The following is an 18967-nucleotide window of genomic DNA, read 5'->3' on the forward strand; positions in this document are numbered from 1 at the left end:
TAGGGTCCAAATCCTAATAACCCCCCAAAAATGAAAGAAATTGGTTCAGCCGTATTAGCGTGATGAGCGGACAAAATTTTGTACGTTCTCTTTTATATATATAGATAAAATAAGAATATGGCTATCCATTGACATTCAAACATGGTTATAACTATACTGTGTATTTTCTCAAAAGTTTTGAGTGTAAGCATATTTTGGTACAGTTTTGTGTTGTAACTTGTATAGACCAAGCCTTCTTTACATCACAAAGAACTTGTACTTCAAACAGTTGTCTTATTTTCTAGTTTTGAGGGGAAAAGTGTGCTCGTTGGGGTTTTCTTGGAGTCTTCCATCTTCTCCCACTTCTCATTGCACGAATTGGTTCATAATAATACACCTGTCTCCTGTAGCCTAAATGGCATTAGCTATGAGACATACATGCAAAATATAATTTAATTTCTTTCATTGTTACCCCTAGATCAGGTGTGTCGCGATACATTAGTGTGTCACGCAGTCTCATCTGTTGTGTCGCGGGATTTTAAAATTTTAAAAAATCAGTACACATTAATTGACTAGTTAAAATCAATTTTCAGATAGATTGTACCAGTCAGCGCCGCCAGCAATAATGCTTAGTTATACATAGTCTCACTACTTCATAGAAATTTATAGTCTTGCACTACTATAATTTATGTTAGTATTAATAAGACACAAAGTAAGTGTATCACAGTCTCATGAGCGTTCATTAAAAGTGTGTCGTCAGGGAAAAAAGTTTGAGAACCACTGTCCTAGATAATAAAACCGTACCATTTGCACTGCGATGCATTATTTGTCATTCCCACTATTTCCACGAGCTTCACATTCAGTGAATTTCCTTCCATGTAGGGTATCTGCTGCCCCGGTGCACGTACTTATGACAGAAAAATTTAGAACACATTTGACATATACTTAGTTGTCTGTTTTCCGTCTTGTTGTTGACCTAATATGGAAAATAATATACGGGGTATTATGAACTAGGCTGACAGAAAAAAGTGAAATGAAATCTTTCAGTGTGACATTTCACAGTTATGTCGGCTAGGATAAAGGAGACGGTGATTATGATAAATGAATGTAAGGATGGAATAAACAAAGGAGAAGGAAACGAGAGAACCACGAGAAAATCCACGAACACGTTGTTTGTTCACAACAAAGCCCACTAGGTGCGAGCTGGGATTGAACCAGGAACCCCACGCACCAAAAGTGAACGCTCTACCATTGAGTTCCCGTGCTCCCAGGTTGACAGACCTCATATCAAAATAAGAAAAAAAAATCATGTAAACATGTGGGGAAAAGCACATAGTTTCGGAGATAGGGTCGTCCAAGAATGTTTAAAAACTCATTGCAGAAACGTGTTTTTCCGAACACAAAGGTTCATTGGGCTAGTGCTTCCTGACATTTCCGACTGTCCTCTGATGCATTCCATATAAACTGGTGTCAACGTTTTGCCTACGTTGTATCCACCTTTAATTCCGAGTATATCTGGGAATTCTGTTGTGACCACCTGAGAATTAGCATGTGAGACTCCCTTTCGTAACCATTGCACATTGCTGAAATATGCATTTTTGGGTAGCATAAATTATGTGTGATTTCCCTGAACCACTCCTTCATGGTTCCCTGTGTTCGAAATAACGCGTGTTGCAATGTATTTTCCCCTAAAACTATGCATTTGTCCTCCATAGGTCAATATTAAGTATTCTTTTTTCTCATTTTGATGTGAGGAATTGCCTCTTACAATTTGCCAGTATAATTCATTATACCCTAAATATTGATCATTATGTAGAAAAGATATTTTTGCTTCGATATGTAGCTATTATTATTATTATTATTATTATTATTATTATTATTATTATTATCTATTAAAATTCTACAATACCAGCGCAAACACCTTTGCTCCAACTTCTAACTTATAATTTCAAACTTTTGATTTAGTTATTTGTGATTTCACGTTTAACAAAGACAAATATTTTACAATGTGTACTTCAAATGAATTATTTAGATTTTTTTTATAGAGTTTATTTTTTAAAATTATTGTTCAAAGATTTTGTATTTTAATAAGCCTTCTCCAAAATCACTGGAAATGAATTGTGCTGCCATCTTTGCAGTTCTTTTAAACTATATGTTTGTGGCCAATCCTTTCGACAATGAGATCTCGGGAACTATAGGCTCTAGCAAGATGACGTTTTCATTGATCGATTGCAAATTATGCGTAGATTGTCCAGTTCTAATTGAATATTTTTTTAAAAAAATAACATGGCCGTTATTTCTTTATTACATTTTTACGGGTACACTGGAAGTGCTGAAATTTTAAGAAATAAAGCATCATATCCTACGAGTTATGCATTCCAGCACTACGTAGTTGTATGTTGGGGTTGTATATCTTTCAGGTGTTTGTTTCAAGCCCAAATGATAATGAAAAACGAAGGATAACCATTTCCCTAATGTGAGATGAATCTTTATTGTTTGGAGTGTTTTGCACAATAAACACCGTATATCACTGACACTATAATTAATTGTTTGTGTAATGTACTTTTGTTACATACTGCATGCAAGAAGAAAGTAAACACTGGTCGTACATGAATTAGAAACTCCAACCAGAAGTAGGCTCAGATCTTGCAAACGATGCAAGATATTGAAAAAAAATCGAAAAAGTCTCCCCTTTATGATACCGCTTGCCGATTTTTATCAAGACGTCTTTCACTTGTGTCTGTAAAGTGATATGTTCAGTTGTGAGGAATGACAAGGAGATTGATGCTCATATGTGAATTATGTGCTGGGCAGAGATGGAGTGGGTCAGTGGGTCGGTGGATCAAGTTTTCTGAGTGGGTCAGTGGGTCGTGGGTCAACAGCATGTGACCCACTGTGACCCACCACCCACCGTGACCCACTGCGACCCACCGATTCAGTATGATCTATCGACCCCTTCTGCTCACTGCATTGTAGACAGTATCTTCTGAAGACTGGTAAATTTGTCTTCGTTTTACCTTCAAGACCTTCATTTCCCTTCCTTTTCCACTCGTTTCTGTCTACTTACCTGAGGTGAGTATATCTAACCAAGTGAAAAAGGAACTTCAGGCACTTTTGGATATTGATATTTTTAATTGTATAATAGCAATAGGACTTACACTACAACTTGGCTTTCGAGACCTGTGAGTTTTTAGAGCTAACTACTGGAAAAAATACATTTTTGAATCACTGTAATATATAAATTATTATATAAAAAATTGAATGTAACTATGTGTGCCTGATCATCACGGTCAAATTGCAAAGTCAAATGAAATTATTTTTGGTATATAGTTAGGCCTTAATCCAAATTGGGATGTTATAATGCTTTTATTATAATGCATAATATCCTAAGAAGGTAGTGAGGATCCGAATTTTTGCAAAAAAAAAAAAAAAAAAAAAAAAAAAAAAAGTATCTTGCAAGCCTTTAAACTTACGGAGCTGAAATTCAGTGTATTAACTCTTTATTGAAAATAAACAGAATGTGTCCTACTATTTTTTAAAATTCTCCTTTATGTGGGGGGGTGGCACTTTCTATATATGAAAAATTGGTAGTGAGTTGGTTTGTAAAAATGATCGAAAACGATCGATGTTATTTAAGAAAAACAATCAGAAACAAAAAATACAGCGCTTGGCTTCATATATCCATTGCTTTCTGCTATAATAATTGCTGAAGCTTATATTTATTATATGGAGCGCTTACAGCACAGGGCAATCAACCCATAAAGTTGTGAGAAAAATAGGCATAAAATTTGTATTGTAAGCTTAATTACACGGAAATTTTAAGTTTGGATTGTACGCATAATTGTATGGAAAATTTAACACTTTTTTCCCTCTACATACTTTGATTTGGAACTCTGAAATTTCATCCTTTTCTCCACTGAAAAGTATTGATAATTCAACAAGAAAATAATTATACTATGATAATTTAATTGAAATTCATCGTAATTTGGCACATGGCAAACAGCAGTGTGGTAATTGAAGTTGAAGAAGGAAATTCCCATTCACCTCTGAACACTTTCCAGGAACCTCGTTTCCTTTCGCTTTCTAGACGTGGGAGGGAACTTGGTAATGGTATCAAACCTTCATGTGTAATTACAAAAATTAAATTTATAAACAAATAAGAAATCATCAGTTTATCAGGTTTTAATTGATAATTTATTCACAAGATTCCCTATCAAAGGCGTGGTAGATGAAGTTTCTGTTCTACATGGGTCGACATTGCCAACTGACATGGTCGATATGGAAAAGATGTTGTATGGTGAAAGAGAGATGATACTTCTTGCTGAGTATTTCAAACCTGACCAAGAAAAATCGTTATCAGACTTAAGTCTAACAGGTAGATTGTCGATGAGAAGCTGCAGAAATTGGGTAGAAGTATTATCAATTTTCACGACAGAGTGCGAACGGGAATTTTCCCTTATGAATTTAAAGATGACTGATATTAGAAATAGACTAAGTGCTCAAACATTGTGTAACTTGTTGTTCATCAATGTTAATCGCCCACCGGTAGACAAGGTCAAAGTAGACGAGCTAGTTGTTTTTTAGCTGAAGGATGAACATCATTCCACTGCGGATGATTTACCGCCAAAAAGTTACCAACAGGAAATAAATCCGATTTCAGATTTGTTTTAAGGTGGAAAATTACGAGTTACGGAAAATGTATTACTAATGGCTTATTTGTGTTATTCAACTTTGTACCTAATTTTTAATAAGTCTCTTCTTTGGATTAGGTAAACTACTTTGAATACATATTCATAATAATTGCAATTATGCATATTTGTAACTTAAATTTAACGTGGTGTTTTAGTGATTACATAAATTACAATTATGAGCATGCTTTATGGAAATGCTCTCACATAGGGTACCCGAGCACCTTTATACCCTATGAACAACTGATTTTTCAAGTCTTTCGTGAGAAAAAATACTGTGAACTGAGAAACCATAACCTTTTCCATATTGTACAGGGGTATTTTCCTGCGAATAGAAGATTCTTTTGGAATGCGTTCAGAAATTAACACTTGCAAGAATACTCTCTTAGTACAAGAATATTTTAGGCACACACTAATTTCCCCCCACCTCGAACTGTTTCAATTTCTTGACTGACAAACACTTTACCATATTATATCGTAAAGGTAAGATCCACCCTTATTGTAACAGAGTGTTGCTTGATCAATAGACTAGAAATTCAAACTCCGATTAGTGACAATTTCACAGTCTTGTTCCATTACAAGTGTAAACTCTTTAGTCAGTTCAGAAGAGGCCGTGGATAGTGTTCAGAGTTGATGACGATGGATTTTGGTGAGTTAGAGTAGGTCAAAGTGGATGAGAGTGGTTCATGTTGGGTGGTGGGTCATGGTGGGTCACGGTGGGTGGTGGGTCAGTGGTTCGTGGGTCACGGTGAGTGGTTGGTTAGTGGGTCGTGGGTCAAGTTTTCATTGACCCACGCCAACTCTGGTGCTGTGTAGAGAGAACATGTTCAGCTAGTCTTTTATTATAATATATTATCTGTGTTTTAAAAAAATTATCGTTCACACTTGAAAGGTAAGCTGGGTAGCGGTGGCTCAGCGGTAGAGCGTTCATCTCTGGTGCATGTCCTTGGTTCGATCCCAGCTCACGCCATCTGAACTTTGTGGTGGAAACACCGTGTGCGTGTGTTCTCCCGTTTCCTCTTAGCTTCTTCATTCCACCATTTCCTTCATTTCTCATCATCACTGTCTCCTTTAGCCTAGCCGGCATATGGGACGTAAAACTCAAAGATTTCATCTCATTCTTTGCTGGTCTGTTGGGGCAGCTCCAGCAGCCTAAACATTGAGTTGTGTTCACATGTAGACTCAGAACAGTCATCTGTAAGATAAACTTTCATATAACATCAATATGTTAATTTTGTGTATGTGTTAGTGTTTTTATATATATACAGTATGGCGCTAAATTCGTTGTACAAAAGCAGAGGGGTGATTCCTGAGAGCAAAACAAACAAAAAGGTTCTAATAAACCTAGGGCGAAAATCGCGTCGTTTACGTGTTATAAGCTGCCGAAAGTGTGGGAAAACAAACTTTAGAGTTAAATATTGTACAAACTACTGAGTTTTGTGCAATGGTGGCGCAAGGGATTCCCCAAAGCACGTTAGGGATTCCCGGACATTTTATGACGTAAACTGAGTTGACAAGAGTATGTAAAAGACGTCTCACTACCTGGAAATAATACCACGTGTTAGGTCAATACACGTACACGCAGATAAAAGATGGCGGATAAGGAAATGATCACTGTGCGTGATTGCATACTTCCTCAAAAAGTAAAGTCAAGACATTGTGCAAAATTTCACTGGAAATGTCAGGTCTGTACAATGTAAAAATACCTATAATACAAGCCGATAGGTAACAGAAAATAAAGAAATTCCGATTGCTAATCTGTTCATATTAATGGTATCGCAACATTTTTGAGAACGCGTCTAGCTTTAATACAACAGGAATTGAACAAGAACTACTATTAAGAGACAAAAAAAGAACACGTAATAATAATAATAATAATAATAATAATAATAATAATAATAATAATAATAATAATAATAATAATAATAATAATATATTGGTAATTATTTGAAATGTCCCTTTTTACTGTACGCGGATGATCTGAAGATATTTTCAGAAATAGAAGTAATCAGGATCACCTTAAATTACAAGCCGATATTAACTCAGTTTATCAATGGTCCGTACAAAATTTACTTCCGTTGAACATGAACAAAATAAAAATTATATCGTTCTCTAGGAAAACGAATATATCTTATTTTTCATACTCAATAAATCAGCATATAATTCAATCTGTTTCAATCAACAAAGACTTGGGTGTTACGATGGATTCTAAGTTACTATTTGATCATCATGTTTCTACCATGGTTTCCAAGGCTAGAAGGAATTCGGGACTCATCAAATGGGTTGCTAGAGATTTTAAAGACATTGCAACATGTAAAATCTTATATTGTGCATATGTTCGATCCCATTTGGAATTTGCTAGTTTAATTTGGAATCGTAATCTTACTAGTATCACTCAAGTTCTGGAGTCAGTCCAGATTTCTTTCTTGGCTTGGTTAAAATGTAAATTTAAATTACACGATATGTCTAATAGGGAGATTCTTGCTAAACTGGATTTACTAGCTCTTGAAGTTCTTCGAAATTTAAGGCAAATCAAACTTATTCATGATATAATATATGCTAGAGTGAATTTAATTGAATATTTATATATCAAAGTTTCCCTGTATAAGTCTAGGGTTTACCGTTCTATACTATGTAATAATCAATTGGTTGGTTCTCCACTATTTACTAGTGTTGACAATATAAATGAAAAACCCCTTAAAATTGATTTATTTGATCGGAATTTTACAATACTCAAAAAACAATATTTGGGATGTTTTATTTAATAAAAAGAAAATTCACCATGACTTGGTATATTGTCTATTGAATTTTCACTGTTTTAGTTTTACTAGGGATGGCCAATTCCGGAATTTTTACTTTCCGGAATCCGGAAAGTAAAATCGGAAAATTCCGGATTTCGGAAAAATTCCGGAATTCAGAAAAAATCCGGAATTCGGAAAAATTCCGGAATTCGGAAAAATTCCGGATTTCGGAAAAATTCCGGAATTCGGAAAAAATCCGTATTTCGAAAAAATTCCGGATTTCGGAAAAAATCCGGATTTCGGAAAAATTCCGGATTTCGGAAAAATTCCGGAATTCAGAAAAAATCCGGAATTCGGAAAAAATCCGGAATTCGGAAAAAATCCGGATTTCGGAAAAATTCCGGAATTCGGAAAAAAATCCGTATTTCGGAAAAATTCCGGATTTCGGAAAAAATCCGGAATTCGGAAAAATTCCGGATTTCGGAAAAAATCCGGATTTCGGAAAAATTCCGGATTTCGGAAAAAATATTTTTTCTTTTTGTAATCCTAAGAATTTTGTTCAAATGCAAACGAACAAATTTCCTTTTTGTAATCCTAAGAATGTATGATGCAAGTTAAGCTGAAACTTACATCCTAAAGTATACACTACTCAATCTTCCCATGGTTAATGAGATGTAGTCCAAAAGTACGATGTACTCCTAATATTTAATTTTCGTTTTACTGTGATATTGTCCAGATGTAAGACATATCACACTGAGATAAACAACTTGACATAATGAAGATGTTATCATACGTAGTTTTCCAGAAAATCGTGAGAAACGATTTTTTATGAAGTTAAAATATGCGCCGCTTGTTGCCAGTGTAATGCAATTGATAACTTTTATGCTGGAATAGTCTTCTTCTTCTTCTTCTTATTCTTATTATTATTATTATTATTATTATTATTATTATTATTATTATTATTATTATTATTATTATTATTATTATTATTATTATTAATCGTTTATATACTGTAAAAGAAAAATATGAACCGTTAAGTAGTAGATTTTATCTGTTGTTTTTTGATATCTTCTAACAGTAATAACAAATTGCTTGTAAATACGCAATGATTATCAAGGACAATGGCATATTAATGTAAGGACTACTCTGCAGACTAGCAATAAACAATAAACAATAACATAAACAATAGTCCCAAAAAAAAGTAACTAACTTGGGCACGTCAGAATATTCGCGAGAATATAGGGACGCATTGAGACTAGCAAAAAACGTGGTGTTATTATTACTCAAAGGGCCGTACGATGGAGGCTTTAACGTTAATGTTAATGGCACCAATGAGCACTTACTTGCTCTAATGGTTAACCTCACTTTTGAGATGATTCTTAGAAGTGGGCGTGTTGGCATGCAGTTGGAGTACTAACGATTTGCGTCACTATCGAACACTAACGTAGCACTAGCGACGTTTAAAGTCGAAATTGGAGTCTGACATAAGTGGCTTGTCAACTTCACGGACATTATATTTTCCTTGAATGCGAGAATTTTGCGCCCTACCACAAAAATAGGAAAAAATGCACTCGCAATATATTTGCACTGGAATGTTTGCGCCCTACCCCAAAAAGAGGGGAAAATGCGCCGGCTATATATTTGCACTGGGATGTTAGCGCCCTACAATTCAACTTATTATTGTATTGTGTAAAGTAACTTCCACTCGCACTTGAACTAGGCTTGCCTCTCATCGTCTCAGTGAGTTACTCCATCCGTTATAATATTCCGAACAAATGAAAAAAAAAAAAAAAAATACAATTTTAGTTCACTAAAGGGCAATCCATACAAATACAATTTTTCATTATACTACAAAATTTACAATAAACGTATAAATGACTGATATATAATTATTTATTAATATAATCAAAGAGTATAATTTAATCTACAAAAGGCTGTTTGGCTCTACCCAGATATCTCTGTTCACAATCCTTGAGAGTTGTTTGGCTTTTCAGGACACAAAATATAGAAAAGAAAATGTAAAGTGAATGTAAAATCAGTTCAGTAATATTATCAAGAAAACTATGTACAGTGTGTTTACTTGCTGGAATTACACTTCAAACACACAATTGCGTTCAGTCGTTCTTTCAGGAAAAATGTTCCGGGGGGCACATTTAGTATTCCGGAGGGGGGTCACTGCTGGTACTATTCTATTTATTATTATATTATAGACGTATTATTTTGGTCTCCTCCGAGGGGGCACTCTGAGAGCTCTGGGGAGGCCAGTGTTCCCCCAAAATCATCTCTGGAAGAAGCAGTGATTGCGTTGATCCGTTGTGTTCTTTTGGCTTATATTGAAGTTTATTCTCCCCTTATATAGCCACAATGAAAATAAATCACAAATGGCATGGTTGTGGGGGGAGGATTGTTTATGCTGTAATGTCAGCCCCTCCGAGGAAATGCGTAAGCTCCAATAGGTTCTTTTATTTCGCAGGTCTCAAACTTCCCGGTGGAGGTACATCGCAGGTGCAATTTTCCCTGTTCTTGAGGTAGGGCGCAAATTTCCCAGACGCAAAATTCTCGACACCGTTCGAATGACCTCGGAAGACGATATCTTTTTCAATACTTTTTTTATATTCTTTTACTCGAGATTTCTTCATAGCTTCTTATTAAAATACTTACTAATATATCCTCATTTTATTGTCCTAACCAATCAATATGGGTATGTTGTCAGTAAAATATTTAGATTGATCGAGCCTCCGGTGTGTAACCACAGTATCATGCCCCCATTAGAAATCTTGGCTAAACGAATCAATATATGTTGCCAATAAAATAGTTTAGAATGATTGAGCCCCTGGTAAATAACCATAGTATTTCGTGACAGACCCCTCCCCCCCTTCCTATTACCATATTCTAGCTACGTGCCTGACTCAGCTAAATCTCTACATTCTTTACCAAGCACACATTTTCTAAAGCGGAAAATGCTCTCTAAATACCTAAGCTCATTATTTTCAGCAGATGCACAAACTGGGTAACATGCTATCTACATGAATGTTATATATGTCGATTACTGGAAACCGCTTCTCGCTATCTATTACCATATTTACTATATAATGATTAACGTTAAAACCGGAAATGGTTGATTTGTACCGCTTCCGGTTTGAATATTACATTCATCAGGGAACTCGATTCTTAACTATTGACTCTGTACATCATGGCCAAAATTGATTGGTAATCCATCAGATAGTTCTTGAGACTGTTTGTTTCACTGACGGACAGAATGAATATATGGCTATAGAGTTTTGATAAACTAAATTCGTTAATGAGTGATGATGGAACAAATATAAGAAAGGGAACCAAGAGTACCACCGGGAAAATTTTCGAACACAAAATTAGCCATCGAAAACCCACATGTCCTGGGTTAGAATACCATAGATGAAAACTCTACCACTGAGTCATCAATCACCCGCTTATTAGTTTTGTTAACTATTATATTAATATAAATTAATGAATGCCTGCTTATGTTAATTATTGAACAATTACATTGTATACTTCGTAAAGTCAAAAATTATAAATTTGTATTTACTGTACATACAGTGAGCGCAGAAAGTGTTCGTACACCTATGCTATTGAAACGAGAATGCCTGCGAAAAAGAAACAGAAAATTTAAGAAGTGTAATAACACACACAATATGAATAATGAAAACTAAGCTTTATGAATATATCAATAAAGAACCACAAAGACAAGTTTAATGGTCAGAAAGTAAATAAATTCCGTAGAAAATATATAGAGTAGACGCAAAAAGTGATCGTACACCTGACGTACGAATACGAAACAAAGATACCACAACTGGGGTTCATTAGTATTCACCTGAGTATACACCTCTGTATAGCATAACGAGTAACAGAATGAGTTTAGTTGTGAATAGGAGTGAAAAAACTGCACGGTGGGCTGTCGAAATGGGAAGCAACCGAACAGAAACAAATGAGGAGACAAGAAAAGTAATTATTAAAGTGCATAAGAAGGGTAAGTCTTTGAGAAAGATAGCAAACCTCAGGGGCAGATCCAGAGGTGGGCGATCGGGGCCATCGCCCCCCCCCCACATGAGGAAACTTTCTTATTTTATATATAAATATACCCATCCATAACAAGTTTGGAGCTCTTAAAAGTAGCAGTATTACTGCCGACCGCCCCTTCCCCAGAAGTCCGTCCTGGATCCGCCCCTGTATAGAGTAGCCACAATCGAGTATTTTCCGCTGTATGTTTGGAGTCGTTGTCTTGCTGAACAATAAATTGTTTTCAAGAACCATCTTCTGCGCACTAGTATGGAGATATTCCTTTAATATGTTAATATACACTTTGTAGATCATCACTCCATCGATAAGGTGGAGACGACCCACTCCTGAGGCACTCATACAACCCCAGACGAGCACGGACCCTCCTCCGTGTCTTACTTTAGAGACGAGATTTTGAGGATTCATCTCTGTATTCACCTTGCGCCATACCATACGCCTCCCATTGGACTCGATAAAATTAAATTTATTTTCGTCCGAAAATATGACCCTATTCCAGAAAGAAGCCTGATCCCTTATCTTTATACTCTTTTTCAAACTTTAGTCTCTTTATACGATTTGTCTTGTTCACCCAGAACATTTTCCTGGCTATCCGACCATGATACCCTGCAAATATTCCGCACTGTACTGGCTGATACTTTAACACCGCGTGTTTCCAGATCCGTTGCCAATTGCACAGCACTACTTTTTGGAACCTTTTTTCTTTCCCTAATAATGTAACGTTTAACTTGTTCACTCAACACTCTTGGTCTTCGAGTTCTTTTTTTATTATTTTTTTTATGGTTTCGCATAGTGATAGAAACATTATACATCGCAATTATTGTTTGTACTGTTGAACAAGGCCTGTCTGCAAGGTTTGCCAGGGGCGGATCCAGGACGGACTTCTGGGGGGGGGCGGTCGGCGGTAATACTGCTACTTTTAAGAGCTCCAAACTTGTTATGGATGGGTTTATTTATGTATAAAATAAGAGTTTCCTCTTGTGGGGGGGGCGATTGCCCCCTCTGGACCCGCCCTTGACTCTATAATACCTTGAAACAGCTTCGCACACCTCCCCAATCCCCAGACATGAACCGCATAGAACATCTATGATCTGTTCTGGAGACAAGAATCAGAAGGCACAGCTTGTCTACTAAAGAAGGCCTAAGAAAAGCTATTCAAGAAGAATGGGACATAATCAGTCCCGAAGCTACAGAACTACGAACTACTACAGGTGAAATCAATGCCACGAAGATTACAGACAATCATTAACGCACAGGGTAATCCCACAAAATATTAAATAACGTAATATACTTTATAAGCATTAATTCAATCATAAGTGTACGGTGACTTTTTGCGTTTACAAAAAAGGAATTCTCTCTTTTCTTCTGAACAAAACAGTGATTGTGTTTGTTTGGCCTTTCTCTTGTATATAGAAATAAAATGTATGAATGTGTAGTCTTAATTCTGGTTATATATATATTTTTCCACCTCCCGTTCTCATGCTAGCTGTTTTCAATATAAACTATGCACGGTGTACGAACACTTTCTGCGCTCACTGTAGGTATGTTGACAATAAGCGAATGTTATTAGAATATTTGTTGAGATTTATTTTCCTTCACTGCCTTTCGCCTGATTAAAAAGTAGTTTGCAGTGCTTTGGAGCAGCTGCAGGTGGGAACGCGATAATGTTTGAGACATACCGGCGACTTTTTTGTGTGTGAAAATAAGACGTTTCTGATAAAGTAGTAAATAACTGCAGTAGCAATTGTCTACGTAAATGATAAAGACATATCCAACTACAAGAAATTAATACAGTATATATAGCCTATTCATTATTGTGTTTCTCTTTTAACAACTACTAGCTAAGCATGGCCAATTCCAGAATTTTTACTTTCCGGAATCCGGAAAGTAAAATCGGAAAAATTCCGGATCTCGGAAAAATTCCGGATTTTTTCTGAATTCCGGAATTTTTCCGAAATCCGGAATTTTTCCGAATTCCGGAATTTTTCTAAATTCCGGATTTTTTCCGAATGTCGGAATTTTTCCGAAATCCGGAATTTTTCCGAATTCCGGAATTTTTCCGAAATCCGGAATTTTTCTGAATTCCGGAATTTTTCCGAATTCCGGAATTTTTCTAAATTCCGGATTTTTTCCGAATGTCGGAATTTTTCTGAATTCCGGAATTTTTCCGAATTCCGGAATTTTTCCGAAATCCGGAATTTTTCCGAATTCCGGAATTTTTCCGAAATCCGGAATTTTTCCGAATTCCGGAAAGTAAATTTTCCGATTCCGGAAAACAAAATTTCCGGAATCCGGATTCCGGAAAATTTTGGCCATCCCTAAGTTTTACCTACATTGTTTATCTCTGTCTGTGTGTGTTTGTAATTTGTTTATTTCTATTACGTTCAATATATTTAATTTCTTAATAATATATTTTGTTTAATTTAATCGTTATTGAATCGAGGTTATGTTGTAACTTTATTTTATGATTTAGTTTGTATCATATTTATGTGTTTTTTTTTTTTTTGTATTTGGTCGTGATGACTTGATGTATTTTTAATTTGTTTTGTTTGTTTGTATTTCTCTCGTAATCTTTTATTGTATATTATTGTGCATATGACCATTTTGACCTCGACTATGGTCTTTATCATCATCAATAAATAAATAAATAAATAAATAATAATAATTATAATAATAATAATTATTATTATTATTATTATTATTATACACATAACGGAGCACATTCATTTCGATCAGTACATCACACAAATGAGACTAGAGTACTTACTTTTTCTCAATCAATAACAGATCGTTAGGAAAAGAATTCGTATGTCACTAATAGTAATTCGGATGTCACTAGCAGATTGGTAATCTCAATTTCTTAATTTTTTGTTACCTATCGGCTTGTGTTGTACGTATTTTTACATTGTGCCGACGTGACATTTCCAATGAAATCTTGCACAACGTCTTTACTAGTACTTTTTTAAGGAGGTATGCAACCACGCGCAGTGATCATTTCCTTATCCTTCATCTTTTATCTGTGTGTATGTGTATTGACCTGACACGTGGTATTATTTCCAGGTAGTGAGACGTCTTTTACATACTCTTGTCAACTCAGTTTACGTCATAAAATGTCCGGGAATCCCTAACGTGCTTTGGGGAATCCCTTGCGCCGCCATTGTACAAATCTGAAAACTGCAAATTTGGATAGAGCAGGTTAGGATCTTTTGATGATATCATGCCGCATCACGTCTATGCTCAGTAGTTTGTGCAATATTTAACTCTAAAGTTTGTTTTCTCACGCTTTCGGCAGCTTATAACACGTGAACGACGCGAATTTCGCCCTATGTTTATTAGAACTTTTTTGTTTGTTTTGCTCTCAGGAATCACACCTCTGCTTTTGTACAACGAATAGCGCCATACTGTATATATATATATATATATATATATATATATATATATATATATATATATATATATATATATATATATATATATATATATATATATATATATATATATATATATATATATATATATATATATATATATAATAACGTGTAACGTGGGTTCCTGTGACCACGGCACGGCGCGTCCTCAGGTTGCGGATCGAGGAGAAGGCCTCTAGATATAGAGGTTAGCTGCGAACATACTGAATAAGCAGTCACGGACAGACGACTAGGAGTGGTCCTCCAGCTTGGGGGTTTGGGTAAGGCTAACACCCTCATCCTGTAAAAAAAGGTACTTGTTCAGAAACATTCACAAAAGCCTCGGACAAGGACTGATAACTTGGCACGACCTCGGCAAAAGAAAATGGACATGAGATTTGGAACATGGAATATTAGAAGTCTTTATAGGGCAGGCGCGTTAAAATCTGTAACGAGTGAGTTAGAGAAATACAGGATGGACGTAGTAGGAGTTCAGGAAGTTAGGTGGGAAGGAAATGGATCTGAGAATTCCGGAAATTTTACGTTCTTTTACGGGGAAGGAAATAAAAATCACCAGTTAGGAACAGGGTTTTTCGTTCACAAACGAATATTACCAGCAATTAAACGGGTTGAATTTGTTACTGACAGACTTTCTTTTATTACTCTTAAGGGACGGTGGTGTGATATTGTTGTTTTAAATGTACATGCTCCAACTGAAGATAAGGGTGACGATATAAAAGATAGTTTTTACGAAGAAGTGGAACGGATATTTGACCAACTCCCGCGATACCATATGAAGATTCTATTAGGGGATTTCAATGCGAAGGTAGGACGAGAGGATATTTTCAAACCGATTATAGGGAACGAAAGTTTGCATAAGGAAAGTAATGACAACGGTGTTAGACTCGTGAACTTTGCAACATCCAAAAACCTAATCGTGAAGAGTACAAAATTCCCACATCGCGACGTTCATAAATACACTTGGACATCACCAGACGGAAAAACACATAATCAAATTGATCACGTTTTAGTAGATAGAAGAAGACAATCTAGCATAATTGACGTCCGGTCGTTTAGAGGGGCTGATTGTGACACTGATCACTACCTGGTAGCAGCGATAATACGGGAGAGATTATCGTTGAATAAATGTAATACTCAATCTCCGAAAACGGAGAGATTTAATTTAAAGAAATTAGAAGAGAGCCAGGTAAGAGAGGAATACCAGATTGAAGTTTCGAATAGATTCTCGGTTTTAGAAGACTCGGAGTGCACTAGTGTTGAGGATACTTGAATTGAAATTAGAGATAGCATTAAAAGTTCAGCAATAGAAAAATTGGGACACGCGGAAATACGTAGGAACAAACCATGGTTCGACCAAGAATGCATTAAACTAGTAGAGAAGAGAAAACAGGCAAAATTACGGTGGCTACAAAATCCGAATGAATTAACTACACAAAATTTCGCAGATATCAGGCGGGAAACTTCCAAAATTTTTAGAACAAAGAAACGGGATTTTTTGAAAGCTAAAATTAAGGAACTTGAAGATAATAGTAAAAATAAGAATGTTCGGGACATGTATAAGGGGATCAGCGAATTTAAGAAAGGCTATCAACCTCGTGCTTATATATTAAAGAAATCTGACGGAACAGTTCTCACTGATACGGATAGCCTCTTAAATAGATGGAAAGATTTCTTTGACGATTTGCTGAACACGCAGCCAAAAACTAATGTGCGTGGAGAAAAGGAGATACACACCGCAGAACCGTATATTCCAGAACCCAATCGAATAGAAGTGGAAGCCGCTATAAAGAAATTAAAGAAACACAAATCTCCGGGTGTAGATGAAATTCCGGCTGAGTTAATTTTAGCTGGAGGCGAAAAATTGTGGAACAAGATACACAAACTCATTCTCCTTATCTGGAACAAGGAAGAATTGCCACAAGAGTGGAAAGAGTCAATCATTGTTCCAATTCACAAGAAAGGCGACAAAACTGACTGTAATAATTATCGAGGCATTTCTCTTCTGTCAACATCCTATAAAATCCTTTCAAATATTCTGTTAGCAAGATTGACCCCATACGCAGATGAAATTATTGGAGATTAACAGTGCGGATTTAGACGAAATCGATCAACTATCGACCAAATATTTACCATTCGCCAAATACTCGAAAAGAAGTGGGAATACAATACCCCGGTACATCAACTATTTATTGATTTTAGAAAGGCTTACGACTCGGTTAGGAGAGAAACATTATACAACGTTCTTACAGAGCTTGGAATACCGAGAAAGCTAATTAGATTAATTAAGATATGTTTAAGTGAATCCCAAAGTAAAGTCCGGGTAGGAAAATTTTTGTCCACGAGCTTCCACGTCGAAAATGGCCTGAAACAAAGAGATGCGTTGTCGCCATTATTATTTAACTTTGTGCTGGAATACGCCATAAGGAAAATCAAAGATAGCAACCAGGGCCTAGAGTTGAACGGCATTCACCAGGTTATGGCATATGCTGATGATGTAAATTTAATAGGGGATGATAGGAGAACAGTAGAAATAAATGCAGAGATATTATTAAACGCTTGCAGGGACATGGGTTTAGAAGTAAATGCCGAGAAAACTAAATACATGGAAGTGCGTCGGGACCGTAATACGGCAAATTGTGGAGGCGTTAAAATATTAAATAATACTTTTGATAAAGTGAATACTTTCAAATATTTAGGATCAATATTAACAGACGAAAATCATATTCACGAAGAAATTAAATGTCGACTAAAAGCAGGGAATTCGTGTTACTATTCGGTTCAAAATCTCTTGTCGTCGCGAATTCTGTCGAGGAATTTGAAGCTTAAAATATATAAAACGATAATCATGCCTGTTGTTCTGTATGGTTGCGAAACATGGTCGCTTACTCTGAGGAAGAACATAGACTGAAAGTATTTGAGAACAGGATCCTGAGAAGAATATTCGGACCCAAGAGGAACGAGAATGGGGAATGGCGGAAGCTTCATAACGAGGAACTACATAATTTATACGGTTTACCCAACATTGTTAGGGTCGTCAAGTCTAGGAGGCTTAGGTGGGCAGGTCATGTAGCTAGAATGGAAGAAAGTAGAAACGCTTTTAAAGTCTTGACTGGTAGACCCATAGGAAAACGACCATTAGGAAGACCTAGGCGCAGATGGGAGGATAATATTAAGATGGATCTCGCAGAGATAGGAATACAAAGTAGAAACTGGATCCAATTAGCTAAGAATAGAAGTCAGTGGAGAGCTTTTGTGAACGCGGCACTGAACCTCCGGGTTCCATAGGCCATAGAGTTATATATATATATATATACAAGAATGTCACTATTCAGTTACTATTTGACAAAAAATAAATAAATTTAAAAAAATAAAATAAAAATAAGAGTACACAGCAAGAAGTAATGATAGTAAACAGGGCAAAATCATATTTAGTTTTATAAAATTAAGTACATTTTAAATTTAAACTTATCTCAAACGAGTCAGGACGCGTTGTTCATATCACAGGTTAAATTGTAAATCTTCACGATTCATACAATCTCGATTCAAGGTATTAAACTTCAAAGAAACATCTGGATCCTAAAGTATTTATCAAAACTACTAGTCTTGTAATACTAGTATAAAAACTTTCCAAACTCAAATATTTTACAATTGTATACGATAAAATCATGATAAATTTGAGATATCAGAATTAGTATTTAAAAATGACTTCTGCTATTATTCTAGTGTTTTTATTTCGTGAGATTTTACAACTTGTAATAAACATATTAAAAGACTAGCAGTTCTGACCAGCGTTGGAAAAAATACTATTTAAAAAAATGAACAAAATCATGTATTTAAAACATCAAAAAGGTGTTCAAAATGTTTTAAAACACACACGAAAAAAAGTTCTAACATTTAGAATAGTTTAAAACATGATTTTAAACATATTTCAAAATCGTGTAATAACGTATTTATTAAGATTTTTTGCTCTTGCAACAAATCTTTTAATTTATTTTACTCTTGTTAAGACCACACTGTGTTGGGTACAGAACACTTCAGTATAGATTAGTAATTCTCTGCTCATTTCTGATCACGACCC

The sequence above is a fragment of the Thermobia domestica genome, chromosome 5 (assembly GCF_964235325.1).
Source record: "Thermobia domestica chromosome 5, izTheDome1.hap1.1, whole genome shotgun sequence".
In the NCBI taxonomy this organism is placed as follows: Eukaryota; Metazoa; Arthropoda; class Insecta; order Zygentoma; family Lepismatidae; genus Thermobia; species Thermobia domestica.